The sequence below is a fragment of the Petaurus breviceps genome, unplaced genomic scaffold, assembly GCF_028583685.1.
Source record: "Petaurus breviceps papuanus isolate PSGF00001 unplaced genomic scaffold, PetGlider_PUasm1.0 90686, whole genome shotgun sequence".
In the NCBI taxonomy this organism is placed as follows: domain Eukaryota; kingdom Metazoa; phylum Chordata; class Mammalia; order Diprotodontia; family Petauridae; genus Petaurus; species Petaurus breviceps.
This window is the reverse complement of record NW_027187309.1, coordinates 2,456,752-2,464,347: the sequence shown is the minus strand read 5'-3', so window position 1 is coordinate 2,464,347 and position 7,596 is coordinate 2,456,752. Positions and strand designations below refer to the sequence as shown.

At 41.4% G+C, this 7,596-nt stretch overlaps 1 pseudogene; it reads right to left on the bottom strand.

Moving 5' to 3' along the window:
• Positions 1-2,291: 2,291 nt before the first annotated feature.
• On the bottom strand, positions 2,292-6,070 carry LOC138144123 (5-hydroxymethyl-dUMP N-hydrolase pseudogene; annotated as a pseudogene).
• Positions 6,071-7,596: the final 1,526 nt, after the last annotated feature.

Below are 7,596 nucleotides of genomic sequence, written 5' to 3'. Positions count from 1 at the left end.
TAAGCTCTCGGAGGGCAGAGACTGTCTTTCTCTTTCATATTTGTGTCCCCAACACTTATCACAGTACCTGGAGCATAGTAGGAATACAGCCAATTGCAAGTCATGTCACCATCTCCCTGAGGTCACAGGTCCTCTTGGAGAAAGAAGGACAAACCACAACCTGTAAGTAGTCCAAGCTGCCTGAATGGGGATCCAGCTGGCCAGTTCCAGTTGGGCGACTCAGGTCATCTAGTCCTCTCCTCTTCTCTCCTCTTCTCTCTCCTTTCCCCTTACCTTGGGGTATTCTGCCCAAAGGAAGGCATATTTTGATGGCTGAAAGCAGCCTAGTTAACTTGGGATTTACTGGCTAGATTTCTCTCTCAAAGACCAAGCCTTAAAACCAATTTACTCCGGATCTCATGGATTGGACAACAATAGGTCCCTGCCCAAACACCACTTAATGGTCATTTCTGGCATTTCTGGGTCCTCCTGGATCAGAGTGAATGTAAATGGTAACTATTTCTCTTTTGGCCAGCAGCTCTGAGGGTCTTCCCCTCCCAGTTTGATTTCTTTTTTTTTTTTTTAAAGGGGCCATCCCTTGACTCACTTCTTAAAGAGGCCTATTCACTGAATGGATATCACCTCACTCAAAGTGAGAACCTGAAAAGGCCTTAGCTTAAAAGGGCCAAGGTCTCCTACTGCATCCTGGGCCATCTTCCAGTCATCCTGATCAATATCTGGTCACTGGACCCAGATGTCTCTAGAGGAGAAAATGAGACTGGTGACTTTGCACAGTCCTGCCTCACTCAAAGTTAATTGAAAGTCATGTCATCATCTCCCTGGTGGCATGGTCCTCTTCTAGAATAAAGAACAAACCACAACCATTGGAGGCACTTAAATGTTAGTTGACTGAGACAAATTCTGTAAGACAGGATTCATTTTAAATTCAAGAGAAAATTTAGAGGTCAGTTTTTTTATGCTTACCTGAACACTGATATTTGTAATGTTACACATTCTTTTTACAATCCTATTACCTTGAGGGATATTTTATATTAGGAGCCCTATCAGGGAAAGGTGATACTATATTTACTCTCTATACTCTTCAATTCTTCAAGGATCTGAGATTTCCTGTGTGGGCATTGCCTCTATTAACACTGATCACAAACCCCTGAAAGGCTTAGAAGCTGGTCTTAATAAGTTGTAGTAGCTGAAACTTTCATCACCCTGTGGCCAAGTTGATGACAAGCCTCTCTAAAAGTAATTAAGTTGATCCTCAGATGAAATTCAGTTCATTGATGGGCTCAGACTCAAAGCTTCCCCAGCCTGGAAAAACCTGTTCAGAATCTGTGTTCTGCTGGCTGAACTTTGAAGACCTCAAATCACCTCTATGCTACAATGAAGTAATGGATGAAGACTACAGTGGTGTCAGAACAGCATCCATAGGCAAGATAAAATCCACAGTCTGTATTTCTACCTCAGCGTAGCAAGAATGCTGAACTTGGAGTCAAAAAGACATGAGTTCAAATCCAGCCTAGGACTAACACAGACCAGATCTGGATTTGAATGAAATAATGCACTTGTCAAACATTTAACAACTAACAAAAGGTTTCTTAGCAATGGTATGGATAAGAAACTCAACAAGAAAAGAGCATTTTGCTTGAGAAGGCACAGCCTTCCTCATCCGGTCAGCAAGGGAGGGTATAATCACTCCAGGGATGGAACACCTGTCAAACCTGAAGGACACTGGCTCTATGTGAGCCAAGTCAATAGGACCAGGTTGGGACTGGACCAAGCAATTCTCAAAGATGGTTTCCTTGTCTTTTAGGGGGAAAACTAGGGTAGCTTGTATGTGGGAGGACACTGTTGGTATTGCTCCTGCCACACCAATTTATCAATAAACAGTACTTAATAGTAGGCACCAGGCACTGTGTTAAGTGCTGACATTTACTAGCTATGTTATTTGGCAATTCAATTTGGCAACTGACTTTTAACTGCAGAATGTGGTAAATAATAACACACCTGGTACCTGCCACATAAGGCTATGGTGAGGCTCAAGTGGGACAACATGTGACAAGAACCATAAACTTTCAAGTCCTATATGTAAATGCCAGTTATTTTTATTGCTTCCTAAAATAAACTTTTTTTTTAATTAAAAGAACCATTTATTCTTGCTTAAGTAAGGTAAATACGTAACTAGTTTTGGGAGTGTGCCATGGCATAGAAAGAATTTCCCACACTCTCATTGTTGACCTTTCTCTTGAAGCATGAAGGCCATAGACACGTTGACTGGTCAGTTAACTCTGGGACATTTCTGAACCTTGCTGACTTTGTTTTACAGCAAGGAGAGATAAGATTTGGATAGCTTTCTGAAGCCTTAATGTGTTCTCACTTGGCAAAACAGAGAGCTAAATAACCCTATTAATGTACCAAGTCAGATGTAAATTACATTCATATAACTCATCTTTTTGTTTGGGGAAATTTATTGCTCCTTTAGGCAAGAACTCAGAAGCACCAACTACAGTATATTAATGTAATGGAACACTAGTGAGTTGTAAGATAGGACAAATATAACGAACACAGAGAAATGTGGGAAGACATATGAACTAATGCTGAGTGAAGGAAGAAGAACCAGGACAAGACACACAATGGCTACAAAAAAGCAAATGAAGAGTGCTGAAACAAATTCTGAAATAACATGTTTTACACAGTGTAATTTTAGTGATTTCTTGTTTCTAGAGAAAATATACCTCACTCCTTTCTTTGGAGAGGAAGGGGACCAGTGATACAGAATAATACATATACTTTCAGACATGAATATTGTGAAGATTATAAAGTATGGAGAAAATCCACTTTATTACAATTAGTAATTTATCATACCACCTCATCAAAATATTTTTTTTTTCAACTTGAATACACCTTTTCAGGATTGGGGATAGGAGCCAAGAATGGCATATGTAAGAAGTGGAATCATCAGGTTTTGGAGTAGAAATTTAGATATCAAGGTTAGATCAAGAAGTCAGAGTTGGAGAGGGGGAGGCAGCTCCAGGCTCAGGAGGATCGGTCTCAAAGTTCCGGTCCAGCAGGGTCTCCACTTCATTCTCCTCATAGCCCCACACCTGGAATCGTGTCCCATTAGCTGCACCACGGATCACGGCTGAGAGCACTCGGCCAGACTGAGGGCGAAACAGGCAGAGAATTCTCTTGTTGAGGGCCACAGCTCGGCCCAGCTCATAGCCAACACCCAGGGAAGGCTGGGTCACTTCAGCCACCACCACATCTGCCTGCTGCAACCAAGCCAGGTCTCGCTCATGAATGAGTCTGTCACCCCATGCTGCCTCTTCCCCGCGCGCGCCCAGCTCGGCGGCCGCCAAGTGCTCGGTGAGCACCGCCCCAAAGCGCCGCAGTCTCCACATGATGCGCCCGTAGAGGGCTCGGTCCTGCCTCCCTCCTCGGATGCTCCCGCAGCAGTACAGGGCTCGCCGCCCGGCCGCCCGGCCCCCCGGCCTCCCTGGCCCGCCCCCGGAGCTCCCCGGGCTCCCGCGGCTCCGCCCCAGGACCCCGCTCCCGCCCCGGAGCCGATGCCGCCGCCTTCCCCGCCTCCGGTACACCCCCTACAGGCTCCGCCCACCGCGTAGGCTATGGCTCTGCCCCAGGCAGCCCGGGGCCCCTACCTCAACCCACACCTATCCCGCAACTGGCCTCATCAAAATATTTTATAACAAGCAAGACATAGTGCTCTTCCATACATGACATCCTGGTATTCATGTTTACATAGCTCTAAGATTAAGGGTCACAGATGGATCTGCTACAAGTCAGGGGAGGCCTGTGGCTTGTAGGCCCAGTCAGGAAAGGCCAAGACAGGAAAAAGCATCAGTTGGTACACAGACAAAAGTTTGTCTCTACAAGACAATAGAAGTTATTATTCTTAATATAAGTTATTTTCCATAGGTACTTACACTATATATAAAACACATAGACCAGCACAGATGACAACAGGACGGTCATTGACCTTGGGAGCAGTTTATTATGTTTCAGGGGAGGAAAGACAGAAACTCTTTATATCTGCTAGTCTCTTGTTGGGGGGGGGGGGGAGGATTCAAGACAGGTAGATTCTGTTTGTCTTTTGATTGGCCTTGCATAAGAACCAAGATTAAGGAAGATTAAACATAAGGGGTTAAGTGTGATTGCCAATTTAACACTATTGAAATAGAGGCTTGTTCTAATAGCATTATATATGTCAAAAGAAATAGAGAAATATAGTGCCCCCCCCCCCTTTCTGATGCCACAGCTGGTTCTGCTTAAGTGCTTTTCTTTGTTAAAAAGGGAAGACTTGTGGTGGTAGGGCTTATAGAAATGACTGTTATATAAAAATAAAAGACATCAGACTAATAATTTTAAATATTGATTTCCTATATAAAGAAATGTTTTCTCATTCTGTTATATTAAAAAAATGTGAATTGTCATTATTCACCTTTGAGATGACTAAATTGGATTGATTTTAAAAACAATGTGAAAACCACTCACATATTGAATCTGAAAGGTACAGGTGACTGGATATCACCTTGAACACTGCAAAATAAAAGCATTATAAAACTGGAAAATGTAGTATTCAAGAGCCAAGATTCTTCAGACTTACTACTAGCATCAAAAACATAACAGGATCTTGGTTTTGTTAGCTCTTATAAAAGTTCGAGCACTTTGAGGAAACCTAGATTAATAATAATAATAATAAGAGCTTTGGATCAAAAACTGAGAGAGATGGATCCTAGTCCCAGCTCTCCCACCAATTTGGTGTTGACTTTGGGTAAATTCTTGAGTCTCAGTTCCCTCATTTGTAATAGGAAGGGGTTAGAAAAGCCCCTGATGTTGGGAAAGATTAAAGGCAAAAGGAAAAGGGGGAAACACAAGGATGAGGGGGATAGATAGTATCATGGAAACCATGAACATGAACTTGGACAGAGTTTGAGAGAGTGGAGGATAGAAAAGCCTGGTGTGCTATGGTCTATGGGGTCACAAAGAATCAGACATGATTGAACACCTGAACAACAAAAAGACTAGGTGATCATTAAGGTATCTTAATCTAAAAAGGATCTAGCCCTAAGGTTCTGTGTTATTTTAGGTCACAATAATAATAATTGACTACATATAGCAGCTGAAAGTCTCCATAGGCCTACTACAAAAATGGAACATTGGCAGTAGATGAAAAAGAAGGTTTAACAACTTATTTTATTTGTTTTCTCTATTCAAGAGAATAATCTTCGGTCTTAGAAAGACAGACCAAAAAAAGTGTGTAAAAAGAAACTGAAACCCATGCTATGTGAGGAACCATTAGAAGAGTAATTAATTGCCTTCAGTGATTTCCCATTAACAAGGGTAAATGAAGTATATATCTCAGCATACTGAGAACTTGCAGATGTCGTGGGCTAGTGCAGGGGCCAGTTGTGATCTCTGAAAACATGTACAAGTCAGGATAGATTGCTATGATTCTGGAGATTGGTAACCATTGCTCTGATTCTCATAGAATAAGAAGGTATATCCATCAACACATATGTATTAAGTAGCCATTGTGTGCCATAGGGACTGTAAATAAAAGACAAGAAAAAATTCTACCTGGGGAAGGAAAGAGTATGCATACAAGGAGACACAAAATATGCCAAAATAAAAGCTAGTCTTGGGACCTTGACCTCTATCTCTGGCAAAATTCTAGACTGTTTTATTAGAGTTCTGGTTTTGGGACACTGAAATTGAAGTACTTAGCACCTGTGGCCAGAACGAGTTAGTGAAACAGAAGATTATTCCAAGTTAGCCTCATTTCCTTTCTTTTTTGATAAGGATGCTACACTAGTTGATAAGAGAGCTTCAAGAAACAATTTTGCCAAGACATTGGACCAAGTCTCTCATGATCCCTTTATGATAATAGGGAGAATAAGGAAAAATAAATCCAGTGTACCAAGTCCCTTTCTTCGCCCACCCCCCCCCAAACCTGCTCCCCAGCCACACACTGAATTACGTCACTGACCTACTTACTGTTCCTCAAACAAGCCACTCTATCTCTCAGCTCTGGGGCATTTTTCTCTGGCTGTGCCCCCATGCCTGGAATGCTCTCCCTCCTCATCTTTGCTTTGTGGCTTCCTGAGCTTCCTTCAAGTCTCAGCTAAAAATCTTACCTTCTACAGGAAGGCTTTCACAATCCCTCTTAATTTCAGTGACTTCCCTCTGATTATTTCCAGTTTAATCTATATATAGCTTGTTTATAGATAGGTTTGCATGTTTTCTCCCACGTTGGACTGTGAGCTCTTGAGGTCCTGTCTTTAACTTTTCTTCATGTCCCCAGTGTTTAGCACAGTGACTGGCGCATAGTAGGTACTTTTAAAATGTTTCTTGACTGAATTACTTTACGTATTGTCTTCTCCCTGTAAAATATAAAGTCCTTTAAGGTGGGAATTATCTTGTTTCTATTTTTATAATAACAATAATAATAATATATGCCAGGCACTTTACAAATATTATCTCATTTTATTCTCATGAAAACAGTGGGAGGTAGATGCTATTATTACTCACATTTTACAGTTGGGGAAATTGAGACAAATAGAAACTGACTTGCCCAAGGTCACATAGCTTGTAAGCATCTGAAGAAGATTTGAACTTGGGTCTTCCTGTTTCCAAGGCCAGCATTCTATCCACTATACCCCCTAGTTTCCCATTTCTTTCTCCAGCTCATTTTACATATTAGGAAACTGAGGCAAACAAGGTTAAGTGACTTGCCTAGGGTCACATGCACTATGTTTTTCATAAAATAGAATTAACACATGTCCTCATTTTCCCTAGAAGGCAAAGATGTTCAGAAACAAAGGGACACTAAGAAGAATATCATATATCAAATTCACAGCCAAATGTGGATTGATGCAGTATTTATAGCTAAAGCCCCCTCAGTAGCTATGCAATGCCTGGAACATACTAAGTGCATAATAAATGCTTTATCTAGCCACATTACTACCCTTCCCACATTCTACATTCCAGTCAAATGGTCTATAATATATTCCCCAAACTCAGCATTCCATCCCACATTTCCCTCCATTTGAAGAGGCTGTCTCTTGGAACCTATTTCTTCCTCATCCCCAATGCTAGAAATTTCTGGCTTCCTCCAAGGCTTAGCACAGGTATCATCTCCTACAAGAATCCTTTCCTAATCCCTCCCATTATTGCCCTCTTCTTCAAATTATCTTTTTATTCACTTGCCTGAACATATGCATAATGTATGCCATTATAATATAAATTCTTTGAAGTCAGACACTTTGAAGTCAGAGAAATATTTTTCTTTGCATCCCTAGTGCCTGGCACATAGGACTATAGGTGCTAATAAAGATTTAACTGAAATGAATTAAATTGAGCCTAATGATGAAGCTGTCCCAATCTATTTAGACTAATACTGGTGTTACTGGGACCATGCTCAAAAGTGTCCCAACTTGTTAGGACCTTCTAGAGCTTTTGAGATCTCAAAGCTCATTTTCAATCCTTACCAAGGAATCAGAGAAGTATCTGAAACACACACACACACATACACACACACACACACACACACCAACCAATATGATGCTCTGAATCATTTCAATTCAT